Genomic DNA, 22,115 nt, shown 5'->3' with positions numbered 1-22,115 from the left:
GAGGTAAAAGATTCCCCTCTGTAAAAATTCCCTCTCCCTTTGAATGTTTAGCATTCACTTAGCATGCTTTCTCAGCTGTTAAATGTGTAACTTTATTTATGGATGAAAGCCACCACTGCAATGTTCTTCAGCTGCTCTTAAAGTCTGAGGGCTGAATGAATTTCAAAACTGATACATCTCACGTGCATGAGTGCCAAGTCACAATTTTTAACTCAAGATTCATTTCTCAGCAAACCTTTAACCACTCAGCTATCTGGTTTCTATCTCAGCATATGGGTCAGGCAGTAGTAAAGGGACAGGTCAGACACATGAGCTGTACAGCTCCAAATACAAACTTTCTTCTTTTCAACCAATGTAGCTCAATAGCCAGCAATGGAAGCAGCTTTCAAGATGGATAACAAAGGCATGGAAATCTCACTGACACTCGTTACTGATCAATAGGATTTTTTTACTGTCTTTCTAGGTTGACAGCATGAAGTGAGAGACAGGGAGCTGGCAGAAGCTTGAAGAAATTTGGGAATTTTTATATTCCTAATGATCTTAGTATTACTTCTGGGATCAAGAAGACTAGTTATATTAATAAAAGCAAGCTAAAAGTATTTCCTCTGATAATTTTTAATCCAAAATTATGTTTTTATTGAAATAAAAATATTATGTTTCTAAACCAGAAATATCTCAGTTTTGCCAATATTTGTAATACGAAAAGACCAAATAAGTAATTTTCGGCTTTTTTTTTTCCGATGAAAAGACATTGTTTTGATTTTACACCTTGAATTTCGTCTCATTGTGCATATATTTTTGTATAACATTTATATCCATACAATTATATCATTCTGTTCATTGGCACTGGAACTGTTTAATAAATGAACTGTAGTTGCTACTGCAGTGGCAACATGATCACATGGATAAAGGTATCCTGCTGAAGAATGGATGATCCAAAACATAAAAAGTATTCCTAGAGCCAGGTGTGTCTTTTTTAAAGTCTACGTTTTCATTCCTTATTTGTTCCATTTTTACATGCTCTTCAGTTCTGGAGAGAGGAATAGAATAAGAAATTTTATTAGTAGGAGCAGACATGTACCTGATGTTCTAATGTTGCTACACATATTTCTGGAATGCTGCATATAGCTCACTGTAAAGCTCAAATACAACTTGTAGCCAAAACTAACATGAAATCAAAGTTTGAAACATTGTGAAGACACTGGTAAAATGTCTTTTGTGCAGGATAAAATGAGCATATAACTTAAAGAAGGATATATTCTTTCTGGCAGAATTGAGTGGTGATAACACCACCAAAATTCCTCAGGTTAAGTAATGATTTCCCAATTTTTCAGGATGATTCCGGAGCTCATTAATTTTTTTTTCCCCTTACCTCCAAGGAGGTTTGGATTGAGTTGTTCCTGAAAAGAGGCTGAAAGCAAGGGTTCTGTGATAGCAAAGAACTTTTTTTTATTATTTTTTTTGCCTGCTTAATTCCATCTCATTTTTCTCTTCTAGATCCTGAATTCAGAAAAGGTAATAGAAAACTGCCATGACTCAGCTTAATAAGGAATGTGAGAGTGGTTAAGGCAGTTAAGAGAAATGTGAAGTATTATTGCTACCAGTGGACTATTCCCTTGTTCTTTCAATATTGCTCCAAGAACTAAATGGATCCTTCAAAATCTGGCTAACTACCAAGGACACAATCAAACATCTGTGCACCAGATGCAGAGAACATTATATCCAGCTGTGTTACTGCAGCTACATCTGCAGAACGCAGCATATGTCAACTTCCATGGCCAGCAGGCTTTGGAAATGCTATCTATAGGAATTAAAGCTTTCAACAGAAGTTAAAGTGGGTACTTTGCTTTCAACTTTTCTACGTCTTCTTTTACCTCTCTACGTTTCTTAACTGAATTACTTGTAAGTTTGAAATATTGGACTGATATAGCATGTGGTTTTTCACCAGTGGAGAGCTGATTTCAAGTTATTATAAAGAAAAGAAAATGCAATAATTAAAGGATTCAGAAAAATTGTCTTTTCTTCTTATGAATCTGGTGAAGTCCTGTATGGTATACGACCAGGAAAATAGAGGAGAGTGCTTCTTTCAGAGGCTGCTAGAGTAAACTTCCAGAAGAATTTGAGAATTTCTGTTCAACTTGCTGGAGCAATGAGTTTTTCTCAGTAGGATATACTGTAGGTTTCCCTACCAAATACTCAGAAGCATACTGAGGTTGTCTTACTACATAAGGTCTGTCATTCATTGCAAAGTTTATTTTACATATTACCCTTCTTTCCTTTTCCATTCCCCTCTGTTGCAATTGTCATAAAAACAGGGGGAAAAATATTGTATTTGTATATCTCAATTTCTCCTTCCTAACAGTGTAACTAGACCTTGTTAGGGAAAGCCATTAGCAAGTTAGCAAAAGGAAATGAAAATATTTTATTTCACAAAAAGGAGAAGAAGCAGCCTTTGGTGGATGTAGATTAATAAAAGTGGCTACACTTTTGAACTGACAGTATTCCTTGTGTTCTTTTAGGCAAGTCTTTTAAAATTATATTTATAATTTTAACAAACATAACAAAGTGCTAATTTCACACCACTGAATGCATAAAGCATTTTTCATACTGGTATGTTTGCATGTCTAAACTTAGTAGGCATATTTTTAATTTAAAATGTCCCCTATATTTTTAAGGGGAGAGCTACCTCAAAAATACTCAAGAGTTTTCCAATTGGAATTATTTTTTCATAAGACAGTAGCAAAGTTTAGAAGATATTGGTTTCCTTTTACTGCTATACCTTGTTGAATTATTCTATTCAAAGTTCTTTATCTTCAGTAAATATTCATGTTTGATCAGCTGTGTTCAAACTTGTGATTTTATTGAACACGATACATCCCCAAAATGTGACCATTTTTAAATATAAATTGCTTTTATAAATTAAAATTTTTAAAATGACATAATTTTTTATATATAGAAAAAATGCAACCATTTTATGAAACAAAGAGGAGAGATTTGCAAGGAAAAATTAGTATAAAACCAGAATGCGTCACTTTATTAACATCTACTAGTACCAGACCCTTTATACAGCTGCAAATGCTACTTATTTACTACAACTTACATAGAATTATCTGTAACTTTGATTCAGTGTTCTCTGTTTATTTGAAACTCTCTTCCTCTCTGTGTCCTGCTCTTGCTATAGTAATAGCTGGATTTTAGAAATATCTTGCCCTGCATATTTGCCTTTTCTGACACTGTCAAGACCAGAACAGTGTTGTGGTAGCAGGAGACAGAAACAAGATGAAGAACATTAGTTTTCCATAACTTAAATCATAGGGAGTGTTATCTAGGTTCTGAACTTAGTTTATATGCAGATAATAATGGGAAGCAAGATGAAACATTTTTGTTTCCATTCCAGGCCTTTAATGGCAAATATTTCTCCTTAGAAGAAATATTTTTCAAACTCTCTGGACATTTTTTTCTCCAAAAATAAGAGTTTCACTCTGCTAGTAAGTAACTTATATTAAAGCTACCAGCTGCTTTTTTTGCTGGTTTGTACACTAATGCAAGTGGAACCAGAATGAAGGTTACAAATTGTGATTCACAGCATGGGTCTGCTGATGTGGTTAAAGTGACTCACACATTAAGGTGATGGCAAAATCAACTCCATTAATATGATCTAGAATAAAATTAAGAATAGAATAAAATTCAGAATAGAATAAAATTAAGAATAGAATAAAATTAAGTAGTTTTGTGATGTTCTTGATTAAATGGCATAAAGTTGTTGAAGTGACTTAAATTAAGGAGAACAAATACTATTAGTCATAGTATTATGATATCTCTAGTTGTTTTACAGTAGTGAATGTTTAATTTCTGTATTTTATTGTATATGATGTTAAAAAAAAAAAAACAGAAAAAATACTCAGCTGATTAAAACATATGACACATCTTATGCAAAACACATATGAGACAAAATTACTCCAGTTGAATGTGGAAGAACAGAATTTCATTTCGAGATTACAGTGTGCTCACTAAGGTTCTCAGCTACATATATATTTCCAGAATATTTTTTATTGTTTTAAAATGTCACTGTAGTGTTGAAGTCAGCAATATCAGTCATGGTTGTGTTTTGCTTAGGGTAGGGTTTTTTACCTCCTCTCTTCCCTGCCTGTGTCTTCTTCTGCAAGGAAAAGATAGTGAAATTGTGTGAAAGTTTTCTTTTATTGCTGACAAATGCTGTTCCTTTGATATGACAGGTGTCTAGGGCATTACACTCCCATGGTGTAAATAAAAACATATTCGTAAAGCTCTGGAATTAATGTCCGCTGTCAGATGTAAAAGCGTGCCCAAAATAGAGATACTATTGAAAGATTTGGTGGACAGATTTGAATAAACAGAGGAAAAAAAGGATGAGGTGGAAGGTTACAAAAAAATAAATAATATCAAATGTTCTGGAAAGTAGTATCTTTCCAGAAAATGTATAAAAGCACCTGGAAAGAATAGGGAAGAAATAACCTCACAGCTGCAATAAATGTTGAAGATCATAAGAAGCTCTAAATATGCTAGGTACAGCTGGAGACACATGAAAAAAAAAGTAGTCAAAGGAACCGTTTTCATAGATTGTAGACAAAAAAAAGCCTGAAACAGTTAATTCTTCAGAGGAGGTGGTAATTGCCATATTGTCATTCTCTATTCTATATCAAAAACTATTCTCAATGCTTTGAAAAAAATTTCTTGCTTATTCAAAACTTTATCAAATCTAATACTTGTTTGAAAGTATTTAACAGATGTTAGAAATTTTTGTGTGTGATTCTCTGTTATCATAAATAAAAAGTACCTTGGAAGCAAAACTGAACTCTTGTAAATACTTTTGATTATTTCATGTTAAAATGGTCAGGAGTGATAAATCTTAAGGTCTGTGATTTTCTTTGGTAGCACAGCCTTGCCTGTAATTTGAGGTTGGTGATATTTATTACTATTGTAATGTCATTCAGCACATTATTGATAGGAAAAGATGAACATGAAAGATATCTTCAAGTCTTTGGGCACAGTCCCTTGAGTACCTATAATAAGAAAGCCTTCTCTTAATATTTTTTTTATTCTGTTTGTAGATGTTCAAATCTGAATCCATTTAGGAAGAGAGGTAAAATTTTCATTACAATTATCATATCTATTGATAGGAAGCAGATGGAAAGAGGACAGGCTCTTATATCAGTAATACTATGGAGGGCAAATAAAATGCATGTCATGCCAGTGAGGTAAGTAATCAGTACATGAGTAGGTCTGGCTTTGTTCATAAACAGAGAATATCCTGAGTTGAAAGGGACCCACAAGGATCGAGTCCAAATCTTGGCCCTGCACAGGACCAGCCAAAGAATTCTTTTCACTGTTAACAGAACATGTCTCTAGACATGATTCCAACTCCTCCTGATGCAGATTACTTATTTTTCTGTCTTCTGTTTTTCTGTATAGCTGTAAATTGAATTCCTGGAAGATCCCTCTCTTTATCACTGTGTTGTAAAAGTGGGGATTTATTCCAACTCTTTTTGAAATCCAGGAGTGGTCTATACACAGTAGAAATACTTAGAAGCTGCTAAAAGTATTCATTGATATATGATGTGCTACCCAGTTTCCTACAAGGAATCGTTATGAGCTCTATTGTAATCTTACACTGAGAAAAAAGTCAGGGGTTTAGGAAAACATTATTAACTTCCTCGCAGAATAATTATGAACAGTCTCTAGAATATTTGACTGCATTTTTATGCAGCAGTATTGTCCAGCCACCTAGAAAAGCTGTAGCTATTTCCCCTCCCCCCCCCCCCCCATTATCTACTTTCCTTTTGGAACACTGATAATTACCAAGCTTTAAACTATCAAGATATTTTTCCTTGAAAGATTTGAAAAAAATTTATTTTCCTTAAGTCAGTACCTTCTTACAATCTGGCTAATGGCCACAGTAGTAAAATTTTCTAGTCCAGACTACTTATACTACTAGAATCTAATTATTTTTGGCATTTTATAACAAATTTAAATATTTAGTGTATGGATGCTGCTATTTGTATAGTGAAGTCCAGGACATGCTTCCTATGAAGGAAGATAAAAAGAAATATTTAAAAGCCAAAATAGGAGATCAGAAGGAATCTCACCTACAATATTTCTATTAAGACATTGCAATAATTTTACTGTGAGTTTGAGTGAGGAGGAATTTTTAACCAAGAGTCTTACCTAGCTATTCCTTAAAAATAGTAATTAGCCATTTTTAAGAAATTAACTTGTGGTACTGTAAATCCTCTGTGTTTTCTGTATCAATGGATATTCTGTGCCATGTTTTCTTCTTCAGATTTGCAGTCATCTTAATCATCTGGTCAAGACTGGAAGAAGATTCTTGGTGTCTCACATAATTTTCGTTCTTTCTGTTCACATGTGAAATGTCCATGTCTAAGGAAGCAAAGAGTCATAAATCTCACATGTTGACAAGATTATCTTCATAGCAAGGAAATGTCTAGTTCATCTTAGTTCAAAACTTTGTAATGACCCCTGTTTCCATTAGTGGGATTACTACACCATTGTCATTTACCAATTATTTTTTCTGGTGAAATAGCTAAGAGGCACTGTGCTATTTTCAGATGTGAAGATATGGAATTTGAAACCAAAGGTCATAGAGACCTTTTGGTGTCTGCATTTTCTGACTGTTTACTTTCCATACAATTCACTTTTTTTTTTTTTAATGAGAAAAAATTTTATGATATTTCTCTTTCTTTTGCAAGGTAAGTTTCATGTGACCAAGCACAGACCTAATTTATTTATCACTTGTATCTTCAAGCTAGCCATGTTCTTTCCAATCTGTTGTTATAGTAATTTTGCTAGAGACTTTGAAAAAAGGGTTGGTTTTCCTATTTAGCATCTTCCTTTACCGACAATCTGTATACAGTGTTTTATATAATAACTGTTAGAGGTCACTTACCAGAAGTTCTTTGTGTCTGATACATTAGTGTCATCCTACTGTAAGCGTGGGAGTTCTATTTTAAATTGTGTACATGTTTCTCCTTGTCTTTGCTGCTTTTATTTTTGTCCATGCCATAGCACTGTGATCTGCTATGATTAACATCATGCCCTTGTAATCCAACCTTCTCACTATATGCATGATATTTTCCTTTAACACATCTCATAGAAGGGCAAGTTCTACTTTGTAGCAAGTATCACTCATTCAGAACTGGAAAAAATTAATTTATTTGGTCGAAGGTTCCAAGGTCTTCAGTGCAGGGCAGACAGTTTCTTAGCATCTGAATCCTTTTGTCACAAAGAGTTCAAGTAGTGGATCATTGTTATGCTTTGTTCCATTTTACTTATGTATTTAGCATTTTTCTGTTTCTCTCAAAAATGAGCAGAGAGTAAATAAAACATTAAATACCATAATAATAATAAAGATTAAACTCAACATGTACTGTCATCTTTAAGCAGTTGCAAATTGTTCCCTGGCAGCCCAGTAGAGACTAAATGTCATTGCTCTCTAATGGAAACTAGACACACTTGCCAGCTTGTCCATGTTGATTGTTTCAATGCAGTTCTTGACAGATTTAAAAAGGGAAAGGAATAATGGTAGTCATAGCAAAGCCCCAGTTCAATCTTTTAGCTTAAATAGTTCCTCTTTTGTCCTCAGTTACCTCAGTCCTTTTTTTTTTCTTTTTTTAATCTAGATCAATTCTCTAATCTGTCTCAAAGCAGTTCCAAAATTGTTTTAGCACCACAGCTCAGAAGGGGAACAGTTGTATAAAAAGTTGTATAAAAACCATTCCAGTTGGTTTTGTATTTTCAAACTGTTTCTGCAGACCTGACGACTGTATAAGCAAATAGTAAATTAACTGAATATATTGGAAATGAGAGAAACATAGGATTGATTTTTTCAGGAAATCAAGAAATATCACCTTCTGTATACAGATCAAGTATCATTTTATTGCAAGTTAAATAAATTAGGAAATATTTCTTTAAATCTTACATCATTGTTCCAGTGCAATATAACTGGACCTTCTAACATTAACAACATATATTATTCTAATAATAATTTAAAATTAAACTTGCAACAAACGCTTTAAGACAGAGGCATATGTGGTCTGGAAAAAAGCAATACTTACTAAGCAAAATTACCAGGTCCTCTGGTGGAAAATGCAGTACTACTGCAACCAGCGAGGTAGACAAATTATATTCTGAGAACATTCCAACATTTTTCTTCTCTTTTAGCTATGTATTTGAAGTGTTCCAGAATTACAAAGCATTTTGGTTGAGTAATATCTATATATTTTATTTCATTGTTATTGTTCCAATTTATGTCATTGTATTATATCAAAATACCATTAATATCCAATTTATTTCTGTTGGCCCTATAATTCATTTAAGACATCAGAGAAACTATTTCTGTTACTAGATAATTTTTTGTGGGTCACATCTTCTTAATATTTGTCTCTTTTGTGAATCACATCTTAATATTTGTCCTCTAATCCCTGTCTTAATGTGAGTGATCTGAGAGAGGGAGCTCACTTTCCTAAGTACTTTTGCACAAATGAATATGTATCACCCTGATAGCTTTGCAAAACTGATCCAATCCTGAAGTTGAACAAAACATTACAGACTAAAAAACACCTCAACTCTTTGATTAACACACATTTCTAAAAATTCGGTTTGAAATTGAGCTATTTCTTTTTCTTCTTCAAAATAAGTAATCCATATAAACATCAGTTATTTGCAGGACTATAAACATCAGGTCTCTCATAAACACAGACTTCGAAAAAAATTGCCTGTATTTTCAGTTGCTGTCCAGGCTTTTCCTATAGCTGCTATATAGATTGCTGCAAATCTTTGCTATGAATTAGAATTTCGTTACAGCTCTCAGCATAATGTTTCTGATCCACCACAGCAAGGTGCACTAGTTTTACTGCATGCTGATCACTTTTCCCAACACATTCTTCAGAGTTAATACTGATTTTCTTTCTATAATTTGTTTTTCTACCTGAGCCAAACTATCCAATGAACTCGTCCTGTCTCCTGGTATTTTCTCACACGTCAGACTAGATGTTTCTGAGAACATATTACATCACTGTAGGAGTAAGTTAAGAGTTGCCTGCCCAATCTGTTTCAAGTTTTCTAAATTAAGTCATTTCTCTCACCATTTTGACCTTTTTACCCTTTTCTAGCAAAAGTAGATCTGCAATTGAGAATTACGAAAATTTCAGCAGAATTTGTGAGTATGTTGGTAGAAAATGTTGGGGGTCTTGTGACCCTTTTTTTTTGTCAAAAGAGCTGCATTGCAGTAGTGGGGTTTTTTTGTTTGTTTGTTTGTTTTATTCTTAGACTTATTTAATATTTTTTTCCTTTGGGCTTTTTAATTTTCCTCTTACTCTTTTCAGAGTGCTCTTGTGTTTGCTTTGTGCTAAGGACTGGTCTTAAGGAATCTTGATGTTGCATGATTATTTGCGGCTTGGCTTTCTCTCTATAGGTTTGTGTTCCATTCAAGCCACTAAACTAACTGGCAGCTCACTTCTCTCCAAGTTTTCACATACTGCTGGGAGGCAGAAAAACCAGTTTTATCCAGACAGCACTGTGAGGATGAGTTGCATGAAATTACTTATCCAGTCTGCTTGAAAAAAATTTACATTTCTTGTAAACATATGCATTGTCTATTACTAAAGGCATTTCTAGGACTTAAAAATATGACACCTTTTGAGAGAATAGTTTGCTATGTGACGTGACAAACAGTAGGTATATTCAAAAAAGTCAGGTTTAAATGTGGTATGATTTTAAAGTACACCCTTAAATGGATGAAGTAGCATATATCTTCCTACAGGAAATCAGAATAAATAGGTTATATTGAGCAGTCACAGTCATCTGGAAATGGAAAATAAAATGTTTTCTATAGATATTCTTCAGAGTCTTCATATGGATTTTTTTATTTTACTTCACACTAAATATCATTAAGCTGCTAGTAGCTGCAAATCTTGTATGTGAGAACAGAAGATAACTGCTTTTCCCCATCAGTGAAGGCATTTTTGTTTAATAACAACTTTGATCCTTCTACTGTTGGCAATGGTCATTGAGAAATCCTGACATAAAGAAGGTATCTGCAAGATAAAGTTCTACAAGGGATGATTAGCAGCACTTAAGTTTTCTTTTTGTTGAAAGGAAGAATCCCTGATTGAACAGTGCATTGAATGATATGACAAGCAAGTACTTGATCCCTGTCCAGCTGGAAAGGAATTGTATTCATCAGCAGCTTTTTAGCTAAGGATGTCTTTATATTTTCACTCTTTGTTTGAGTCTCTCCAGATCCTCCCTTTACTTCATGTCAGCACTATATAGTAGGTATGCCAAGTGGTTTTGAAATTTAAATTACAGTCTCTTTTTCAGATGTTATTGGAAAGAACATGTAATTTATAACCACGTGTTAGGAGTACAGGATGTTCATGGTTCACTGCCAATTCTTCTTTTGTAAAGTTAATAAAACTTTCATAAAACACTTATACACTTGTATATTTCATGGTAAAGATTTTTTTATCTCATAGGCTAATGTAAAGATTTATTAAAAACATTTTTTTGTTAAGAGGAGTGTCAATAGTTTGCAGCTGAGTGTAATTTTGAATTCCCAGTAGATGACAGTCTGACTGAAAATGACACTAACAGCTTTGTTGATTTAGCACTAAAAATAAAGGATTCTTTCAAATGATATAAAGCTCTAATACCCTGAGTGTGCTGAAATACACTTGAGACCCTTAAGTAGAGTTTCAGCGAAATGTTCGCCAGCACTATGGATTCCGGTGAACAAGCATTAACACGCTTCCTGGCATTGACCCACTGGGTTCCCACCTAAAAATTAGTGTGAAGGACCGGGATACTGCATTAAGAAGAGAAATTGATATGTCTAAATATGGGAACCATATTTAGATAATGACTTTGGATAATGTCATGGAAAAGACTTCTAGTAAGACCTTGTGACATCATTGTGACTAAGTTGTGTTTTTTTTCCTCAGAAATCGAGCACTTCAAATATTTAATTCAGTAGCAACCCAAAACTACTACCATCTGATAGCTATGAAGAGGTATGTGAAAAGAGTTGATGGTTTTATGCCAGCTTCTGCAGGATGGTTGTTCACTCTTTTTTTGTGATGTGATAATTGATAGCTTTGCTGGCGATCTTGGCAAAGAAGCTGAGGATTAAATAGCCCGAGAGATGGAACTTTCCGAGTCTCCTAAGTGAGAAACAGACATGTTGGCCAGGCAGCGTGGAAGAGTCTACAGTGCTCCTGCTGTGCTGTACTCTACTAAACATAAATACCACAAAAGTGTTTCCTCCATCTTTGAGTGTTTTTTATTCAAACTAAGAGTATTTAGAGCTATGTTCTCTGCATCTTTGTCCGACTTGAATCTATTCTTCACTTGTATTCTGGAATAGATCAGGTAATACAGTGACAAAAGTATTTTACACAACTTTACAGCCACCTATCCTAAGCATTTGCATGAATATAAATGGGATGTAAAGCTCTACACTTCTATAAGTAATTGCACAAAGGAAAGCGATGAAGGGACTGGTGAACACATAACATCAGAGTTGGTAACAAGGGAGAGAGAGCGCTGATAAATTTGTTACATATAGGATACAGTTTTGTAATGGGGAATCTAAAAAGACACTACCTCTCTCAGTCTGGTAGCTACTACTTAAAAAAAATAAATAAATCACTATTTACTCTGAGCTTGCCAACATTTGTTATTTCATCCATATGTTGTGACTACTGCAGTACATTTTTGCCGGTTTTAGTGTTTTTCTTAAAACAATTCACTCTTGATACACAAGTGGCTAAACTTGGAGAACAGAAGGGCTACATCTACAGATCCATAAATGGTAGTAATAATAATATTTCTAAATGTTGGGTTGAGCTTTGAAAACAGTAGCACTGAATACTGTAGGAAGAGAAAGATCTAGGAAAAACTAAAGATTTGTTGTATTTTTTCATTTTATCTTGCCTATGTGATAAAATAGAAACATAGATCCTTAGAGAATCAATTAGTGTGCATAGAAATAAGGAGGAGATAATTATATAGAGGGAGTTAAAGACAAAATGGTTGAAAACTTAATGTGTTTATGTTGAGTGGCTGCTGATTCTTGACCTAGATCGTATGGAGATCACAAATTTGACTTAAAATCATTTTTTTAAGGCATATTAAACAAAGTTCATGTAATGAAGCATCTTTTAATTCAGATTGACCTCCCAGCATAATATGTAGGATGTATATACACAAATTAGGGGAACATAAGATGCCTTTCTGAATATGGATTGGCAAAGTGACAATTTTGTGCTTTTTTCTTTTACAAGCATGACTTTTCAGATTCAGAAAAAAATGGAGAGAGAGGATCTTCTCAGTTTTTATAAAGGTATTACTTTCTTTAAAAACATCACTAATCAAAGAATACCTAAAACAATTTTAGTCCTATGTAAATGCAGCATAAAATCTCAAAATTCTAAGATGTTTGAAAAACAATACCCTTTATATGTTCATAAAAATATATCAGATCAAGAAAAGTGTGACTATTCTCTGCAAGAAGTTCTGTTGTGTTATTTTGTTGACTGAAGTAATCCCATACATTTTGAATGTCAAATGAAAAGGATAGTGAATTTCAGATTATTTCTCTGTAAGCAATGACTGGGGTGCAAGGTTTGTTTGGCACCTTTTCTTAGTGAGGCTTGTAGGAAAAGAAAATATCGTTTATTAAAAGACCTGAGGAAGCATAAAAAAAAGAAAGCAGTTCTTAGATACACGAGTTCTTCAAGAGGGCTGTTTTAAATGAATCTTCTCAGATCTGATTGTGAGCTGACCACCATGTTTTTCCACTTCCACAGTAAATTCTTTTCTTCTAAACTTCCAATAGGCTAAATATTGCTGGAGTATTTTTTGAATTTTTGAACCGATCCCATCAACTTTACAGAAGTACATTTGCTAGGGGAATCTTTTGTATTATATGAACATGAATCTGCAGAGGAGATAGAATGACACTGGTACCATTAGTATTAATCTCTCTTAATACAATTTGAAAGCAGGTAAAAACTATGTTAAACAACCTGGGAAAGATGAACAATGTATATGGTGGTCTTTAACATCTCCCAATTGGAAATAAATAATTTTATTATTTACAATTGTTTTGTTCTATATTAAATTTGCAAACATTTAACTTATTTGACCATAATTTTAATGCAACATTTTTGAAACTTGAAAGTCCTCTAGATAACTATGATCAATATATTTGTCTTGGATTATCCTTCTTCTGTAGATAAGAAAAAAATGAAAATAAAAAGGGATATTATTACAAACTAGTGATTAGAATTGAGTGCAAAAACAGTTATTTGTATTTCTCTCTCTTTTTCACTCTGCTATAATCATGAAAGATTAAAAAATGAGAAAAATTTGTATCAGCTGGTTTGTACATGAGATAAATCTGCTTCAGTAGTGTATTGTGAACAGTGAAGCATAGGTTATAGCTGAAATTTCATGACTACTTTATTAAATTCTGTAGAGGAACGGGCCTTACACTGACAAGGAAAGGTGATACACTGGTGTTTTCTCCTTGTCACATGGACCAACCAGCTGCCCACAAGCGCAGACAAATCTGCACTCGTGCACAAGACTGCTGCTTTCTGAAATGGTGGTTTCAGTGTTCCTAAGGGGACAAATAAGCCAAGTGCTACTCTCCTGTAATCTTCAGTGAAGACTTCCTTGTCTTCTTTATCTTATTCTGTTTTCCTTGGTTGCTGGAGCTCCTCCGTAGAAGTCTGCCATGGGCAGGGCACTGATGCTTCTCTGCCCTGCCCTCTGTCTTTTGCAACAGAACCTCAGACTCAGCCCTGGAGAAGGCTGCAATGCTGTATTATTTTCCTGCAGGGGAAGCCTCTTCCCAACTGGCATATTTTTTCGAAATGAATACTAGACCATTGTCTGCTAACAAAATCAGTAGCACTCTATAAAAACCAAAGGATAAAGCAAACACATTAAGAATAATGCTTCCAATGGTGCAAACTTGTTTGTGCTAGTGCAGACTTAGTTAAATATTCACCAAATATATCTTAAGGTGTTTTGAATTTTTTTTTGTTATAAAGTATGTTAGAAGATTAAAGCATGTACAGAACATTCCTCCCTCTCATTCATGTCAAAATGAAATTGATAATTGCCAGTTTTTAACCAGCTCAAAAGATGCTTTCACAGTCTTCCCTTTGCAGGAGATTACTTATTGTTGCCTTTGATGTTGACATTATTTAATAGAGATTTTTTTTTCCTTTATGAATTGTTTCAACTTGCTCATGCTGTCTTCAATTTAATGAAGCTGTTGAGAAGAAAACTGTAAACAAATGAGATAGGATGGTTTAGGAAGAATGTGAATTGTATTCCTTAGCAAGAATTGTTTATAGGGATGGTTTCATAATATGTAAAACATATGGACCACCAGAAATCTAAATGCCAGACTTTAGGTCTTTGATTTATTATTTCATGTAATTTACATTTTATCCACTTTTTCCCCTCTCTCTTCTATTTTAACATTTCTTATTTGTAGCAATGGATATGAACAAGAAATGCTTCTGTTACAGGGTTGTACTATTCATTGAAATACATCAAAAATGCTGAATGCAAGCCACCAATGGCCATGATTTTAAAGCTTACTAGGGATCTGGAGGTATCACACTTGAAAGACACAATAAAATTTATTTTGCTTTTCTAATTATTTCCTTTAAAAAATTTATTTCTAGACCCTCTCAGAGCACAGTTTTCCTGAGTCTGTTTACAGTGTTTGTTTATACTTGAATAATATCTGTAAAAGCTGGTTTTTTTTCATCTTGTGGTCATTTAGAACCACTGGATTTTGTTGCAAGATAACCAGAACCAAACTAGTTTTCAATATTCTGTTTTAGCTACTGAAACAATAAATCCACAGTTTTCTGCTTTTTAAATATGAATACACAAGAGTGTAAAAATAAACACAGACCATGTTACTGTAAAGTGACTGCTTACCCCTGTCTTCATTTAACCTTTATATTTCACATTCTAGTAGAGAAAAACAAAACTCAACCAGTGCAAAGTATAGTTATGTTAGATGAAGCCTATTTTAATAATGCCAACACAAAATAGTAAGATTCGGATTAATGGGATTACTTTGCCTCTGAGATCTTGATTTCTCTGGAATTTACCTGAATTTTAACATTCTTGGGAAATTAAAACCTGTGTTGTTTAGTTTCCTCTACACCTGAAGACATTTTGCTAATTAGCTACACAAATTCAGATCAGGTGTTGACTAGCACAAAATAACTTGCTGCCCAACAAAAAAAAAAAAAAAAAACACCAAACTGCTGGTGTGGAATTGTCATCAGGGAAAACAGGAAAAAAAGAAAGTTGGGTAATCTTTGATCCTGCTTTCAGCAAACTTCTGTTGTGCAAGTGAAGAGGAGATCAAACGTGAACAGATTTGTGTGCTGTACTGTGCTATAGGAATCCAATATTCCAAGACTCCTATGTAAGTAAAAATAGGAAATCTACCAAGAACATCATAATTACCTAGAAATTATTACTGAGAAATGCAAAAATGTGGTTTGCATATTTTCTGAACTGCTGGACTTCAGCTGAAGATGGCATTGGGCTGTTGTCAGTGAATTACACCTATTCAGCAGATTAGACTTTTTAGGGATGTGGTATATAAGTAAAGCATTGCAAATATTGGATAACATTTCTTTTTCTAGGTGTGGGTTTGTGAAATCTACCTCTTATTGAGTATTTTATAACCAATGTGATTATTGGTCTCTGTAGTTGTGTTTTAGGAGATTTCTATGGAGAAAAATGTTACAATGGGCATCGTTGTTTTCCTGCGTTATTTTTCAGCAGAATTTAATTTTTTTCTTCATTTTTAACTAACCTTTTTCTGGAAAATGAAATTTTGTTGGTTTTAGGATACTTATCTTCATACATATAACTTCATCTGCCCTGAGGTGGTCTGTGTACATTGTATTCTGGTATAGCTATTTAGGGTTACAGTAGGATTGTTTCAGGTTTGATTTTTTTTTTTGGTGATAGCAAATGAAATAATTCATGCCTGTGAATGTAATTATGCCGCTGACATTCAGGTGTTCATTCCTATTTGACATGAAGCTAGACTGATAAAAACATATGTACAGGGAAAGTGTGTCTATCTGTTGAGGAAGAGGGGGTTTACACCATTTTCTTACACCAGAATCATGAGGCAGTACAATTTTTGTGTGTAGAGAAAACCTTAAATAAAGATATTCAATTATGTCTTAAAGTAGCTGATAACTGAAAGAGGAGCAACTTAAATCAGTAGAAGGATGATTTAGCTGAGATCCTGGAGTAGATGAAACTATAATGCTGTTTTTTGATTTTATTTTTTGATTGTGATTTTATTTTGCTTGGGCTAAAGAAGCTTTGTTGATTTAAGTTTAATAGCTGGCAAAAAGGCTGTGATTCTGCTCCTTGTTAACTTGTTCACAAAGCTATTAGTAAGGCCCTTCTGTATGTTTTGGAATAACACCCATGACTGCAGCTTTTTTACAGCATCCTCTGTGTGTTGGCATGTTGTCTGTGTGTTCATGTATGCCTATTAATTGCCAGTTGGGGGCAGGGTGAAGAGGGGTAATTCCCATGAAAAGGAACCAAGTCTAAAAAGCCTGGTTTAGGTGGCATCCACCCAAGGGCTGCTTCTACTCCTTTTCCTGCTCTCTCCATCCCTCTTCTTCAATAAAAATTACACTTGCTTTAAAAATTTTCTATACATTTGAAAGAAATCTAAATATTGAAGCATATGAATGTGAACTGCTTAGGAACCCAGTCAACTCCCTTCTTCCTTGTATAATTCTTCATCATTGTCACTCCACCCTGCTCATGCTACCCACCCAGTCTTAATTTTATTCCTTTCATTTGTTCCATATTGCAAATATTCATTTTTTAATTCCTCCTGTGACTTCAAATTGTGCATTAAATATACTTTGAAGGGCTTTAAAAGAAATAATTTACTGTGTCATTTTAAGTTACTGTGTCATTATAAGTTACAAGTTTGTGAGAGTTTGTTTTTTTTTCTCCACAGCAATGTTGCTGGAACAGAAAGATATTTTTATACGTAAAACTGAAATGTGTAGTCTCTTTGATATGATGAAATTTGTTCATAAGATGCTACAGTAGATTTCTTAACAGTAGCAAACTCATTTTTAAGTCAAAGCAGGACTCTTGATCCCTTTTTTCTTTCACTAGGTATCTGTCTATCTTGTTCTTTCAGGCTATTGCTCTTTAGCATTGTTTTTCCAATATTATATCTTTAATTTCTCTTCTCCCTCCTGTAATAATTAGCTCTCTTCTCTCTGACTCAGCTCACTAGGCAGCAACAGAGTCTAGATCAGTGTTAGGTCAGTTAGTAATAATTGTCAGTGTTCTGCATACTCAAGAAAAAAGGGTAACAAGAGAATGGAAAACTAGCTTTTAGCAGTGACTAAAGAGTAGCTTTTGTTCTTGCATAATAGCTTAGGTAATGTCAATTCATAAAAACCAGTACACCAGGACTGGGAAATCTACATATTCTGTATTTGAAGTGTCTTGTATGGTGGTAAGAGAATAACATTTGTTGAAGGCCCAGCTGCCTGTCAAGAAAGATAAAGCAGGCTATTACACACTTAATTCTCATTCCTGCAGCCTGTGCTACTAACATCTGATCTCTGCTTCTCTGAGCCATCATGTTAGACCATCGTCTGTCATATTGTAGTAAAAAAAAAAAGCAAAATATTTCTCATTCAGAACAATGGTGGTAATGTTTTCCAATATTTTTTCAGTAGCTCAACATGATAGAATCACTTTAGAATATGAACCATCCATTCAGGCCCCAATTGCAGCTGAATGTAGTCAAGTTCTCACAATTTGTTACATAGGTCAGAGTAAATCTTTTGGTGCTTTTTTGCAAAGTTTCATCGTGGCTTTAAATGTTATAAAGCTCTTTCTTTCAGCATCAGTGACCAAGAAGTAATTGTATGTGGCTTGGACTTATTTCTATTCAGAAATAAACATGTAATTAGGAGATAATTATAGCTATGAAATAATTTGATATAAGGGAGATGTAAATGTAGATTTTGGATAACTTCTACTACATAAAAAAAATCTTATTTACCTGTGGTTTTGTTCACTTTTTAAGAACAGCTATTTCAGTTCAGGGCTTGTGATAGGAGGAATGAATTAATTACAGAGCTATCCTTCCTGATGATTTACAACTTTTTACTTGCTGAATTTTCTGTGAGAGATCTTCATATTCTGCCCTTGTTGCTGTCCATAAAATATCTTCCTGAGTTATAAGCAAATGTATCAGTCCTCCATACCATCAGAAAGCGCTGAAAAGTGAGTGAATCTAGAGCCATAGCTATTGAAAAATATCAAAGAAATACCTATGCTGTTTTCTGGAGAAGTATAAGGAAATGGCAGGCACACCTTCCTGAGAAACAGGGCCTTTTTGAGCTGCCAGGAGAAGAGCTGGGAAGCAAGTGTTTCTTCATAATTGGCACTTGCTTCAGAGGTGAGTGGGTAAAGCACCATTGTTAGACAGTATCCCACTTTCTGAGTTGTTCTTGCCCCTGACAATTCCTGAAATAAAAGGATTGGACAATCTAACTTCTCTGCTGAAGATATTTAGGTACGTTGTTGTCAACTGATTGAAATTTCTTTAAAAACCCAAACCTTTGTGTTGCTACCATCGTCACTTGAGCTGTCTGTGTCTGTCTTTTGAGGGCAACACCTGTAAACAAGTTTCTTCAGAACTGAACTTGTCATGTCTCTGACACTATCAAACTATTTTCAGAAAATAGTATCTAAGGAGCACAAGGGAAGATACACTTTTTACACTACCTCTAACTGTCAAAGCATTTTTGTAGCTGTTAGACCCTCTGTTCACTACAGCTATGTAGGCATTTGTGGTATGAAATCCTTCAGCTCTTAAATAGTTCAAACCAGTGGGTATAAAGAAAAGTCAGTGGACTCAAAATAAAAGTGGTGTTCTATATATAATTTAGTGCCTCTATCTTATTTCAGCCATACCAAATTGTATGATACCAATAATATTGATATAAGACAGTGCTGGAAATTTTGTACTAAACAGTGTACAACTTTCAGGGAAATATGCTGGGAAAGCAAAAAGACTGACTCAAAACCCAAATTTTACTACCAGTCAAAACCTTATTTTCCCAGCTATAGGGATATCTTTATATTCTTGACAAAACAGTAGAAAATAAGAGCAGTAAGAAAGGCAAGGAGAGAGCTTCTAACTCATTGTTGTGGCCATTACGCATTGACCTTCACATGTTCACAGACACACCTTGGTCATGCCAGACTGGAACCTATTTCAGCACAAATAACTGTAGCTCTTAAGCTCTCTTGGACTGTGAAAATTCCATTTCTACAAAGTAAAAGAACATATTCACCTGCAAAATATTTTCCCTAGTGGATAAAGTCTTGTGAGTTTTCATGTCAGTGGATTATTACAGCTTCTTTATGAACTCGGGAGGAAAGGGGAATAATCCAACTTTTACCAATTTTGTTTTGTCTGCACAAGGTTGTGGGGGTTTTTGGTGTGGGTTTCTTGCCTTCCCCCCCTCCCCTCAAAGCGCTACTTTTTTTGTGCTGCATGCATGCCAGGATTTATGACTGAATAAACCAAATATAGAACAGACCACTTACATAATATTTAACATATGTTATAATGTCAGATGTGAGTTAATTTTAGAAAGAGTAATGGAGAGAACCAGACAAAATGGATCATCACTCTTCCCTGAATGTGATTAAGCGAAGAGGAAGGATTCTATCCCACCCCACCCATGTATTCGGTATAAATTTCCTGCAATATTCCTTTAGCAGAGGAATATAAAACTGACTTCCAAGTGAATGTAGACAGATGTTGGGTGGTCCTATTTTGCACATGATTACTCAGTGCTCTTCTATAGGAATACACTGGTTCTCATCCAAGTAAAAAGCCTGAAAAAATAGATTCTTCATCACACTGTCCAATCCAAAGGTAATGTATTTGTAAGGAACAAAATACAGATAAAAGATACCTCAATCATTAAAGGACCATTAAAAAATTAGATCAAAACCCATTTGTTGCTGAATTGTGAAGCAGTGTGGGTGTTGCACTGCAAACTACTAAGGCTCTTACTTCATATGCGTAATTTGTGTTATGGTGATGTCCTTAAATCACTATTGGTGCTGAAGAACGTTCATTTTGAAAATATGTAAAATTCATGTCTATAAAGAAGTAACTAAGAGTCAGACTCTGATCCATCCACTTCCTACATAAATGAATGACAACTGATGTATGCAGTTCATGTTAATAGATGTTCCAACACTGTGTATCACGTGTACGGATCTAAAATGCTAAGGCCTGGCATTTGGCAGCTTAGACTTAATCTGAAACACACTATCCTGTGCAAAACGGTGAGAGGAGAACATTTAGGGAGCCTGTTTAGGGAGGCTTCCCTTTGGTTTACAAAGAGCAGACTGGTTACGCTTCACAACATCTGATAAACTGTATCTAGTTCAGGATGGATTCAAAGTAAAATATTATGAATGTTCCCCTCCTGGAATTTTGTGTGGCACAGAATCAGTATGAATTGTGATAAATCTCTGTAAGACAATAATCATGAAGGTTTCTCTTATTTGGGAGAAAATTGTGAGGCACCCAAAGTAGTAGCTTGGAGGAAGAAGTGGGTAGCCCAGAAAACTCTCCTTATATTCCACTTAATTTTTTTTCTTGCTTGTGTGTTACCATTTTTTACTGGTTATCTCATGTTTCTTCTTCGCCTCACAATAATTCTCACAATATATGCTTCTCCTCTTAAAATACATGTAGACCAGTAATTAATTCTGTAGCTCTTTGTTTTAAGCCAAATCATCTTAGGTCAATCTTGTATAATTTTCAGTGTAATGAGACAGTCAATAGAGGAATATCTAGAGAGGTTGGTTAAAGAAAGGATAAGACATAACCTGATATGGCATAACTTTAGCTTGGAAGTTCTGCAGTAGACAATTTTATTTAAGATATAACAGTATAATAGAAGTCTCTTGGAGCACTTCAATTATGTGAATATGCTCCAGGTAACTACCAGAGTCCTCATTCAACTTGCTTAGATTTTTGTTTTGATTGTTGCATGTTAATTTAGTGAAAAAATTTCAACAATTATAAATATAGAACCATATAGAAATCCAAAGATTCATTTTCACTTTAGTTTCCTTCTTTTGAAAACAAAACCAAACAAAACCCCCTAAAATGTCAGAGAATGTTGGGACTTCACTTATGAGTAATTGAGGCAATTTCTTTCCTAAACTCTGACAGCTGAAAATTGCCAAGAATTCTGGCCTGTCTACAGATAAACAGATATTGTATTTTGAAAGATGTTATTAGAATTTCAGCTCTCTTCTCTTCCACTCGTGCTTTACTGGAAGCATGATACAAGCTGAATTTCTTTGTAGAATAGTATTCATCAAGAGAAGCATGCATATAATTGAAATGTTTCCTGTTGTTCTACATTCTCACATGCTACATTATGTTTAGGAAAGCACTCCTTAATCGTACATTACAGAAAATTAAGCTCCTCCTCTTGTAAAGCTGCTGTTTGGTGACAGGATATCACACATCCATCCTGTGGGCAGGTTTCAGGGAAAGTGTCAGAAGTGAAAGCCAGCACTACCAACTGTAGGAAAACAATATTTTTGTCCCACAGTGAAGCTGGGTTTTGTGGATGCTGAACTCCTAGAATGTTTGTGGCCACCATTCATCATGACCTAACTCTGTGGTGGGCCAAGTCCTGCATAATGGCTATAGAACCCTGATGGAAATGCTGGCTCATTGCAGGATAATTTATTTTGGTTAAATGAGGTTGCAGACTACAAGCTTAATTTTAGGTTATCCTGATGGTAAAATTATATGTCATAAACCAAAGGGAGAAGTTTTGTTTGACCTTCCACAATAAAAGACTGAGGAGTGATGGGAAAATGACAGGAGTGCAGGGGGGTATGTATTAGCTTGAAAACCCAATTGGAAGCAGTTTTGTCTTCTAAATTTTGTCTGATTCTAC

At 34.5% G+C, this 22,115-nt stretch overlaps 1 long non-coding RNA gene across 1 annotated transcript; it reads left to right on the top strand.

The window, feature by feature from the left end:
• The first annotated feature begins 10,881 nt into the window (after positions 1 to 10,881).
• LOC127478462 (uncharacterized) lies at positions 10,882 to 13,611 on the top strand. The gene is made up of 3 exons (XR_007907233.1): positions 10,882 to 11,066; positions 12,339 to 12,397; positions 13,535 to 13,611. It is a non-coding gene; the product is annotated as an uncharacterized LOC127478462 (long non-coding RNA).
• Positions 13,612 to 22,115: the final 8,504 nt, after the last annotated feature.

Source organism: Manacus candei, unplaced genomic scaffold (assembly GCF_025592945.1).
Source record: "Manacus candei isolate 608988 ecotype Guabito, Panama unplaced genomic scaffold, ASM2559294v1 h1tg000060l, whole genome shotgun sequence".
Taxonomy (NCBI): domain Eukaryota; kingdom Metazoa; phylum Chordata; class Aves; order Passeriformes; family Pipridae; genus Manacus; species Manacus candei.
This window is presented reverse-complemented; position numbering and strand designations above follow the sequence as displayed.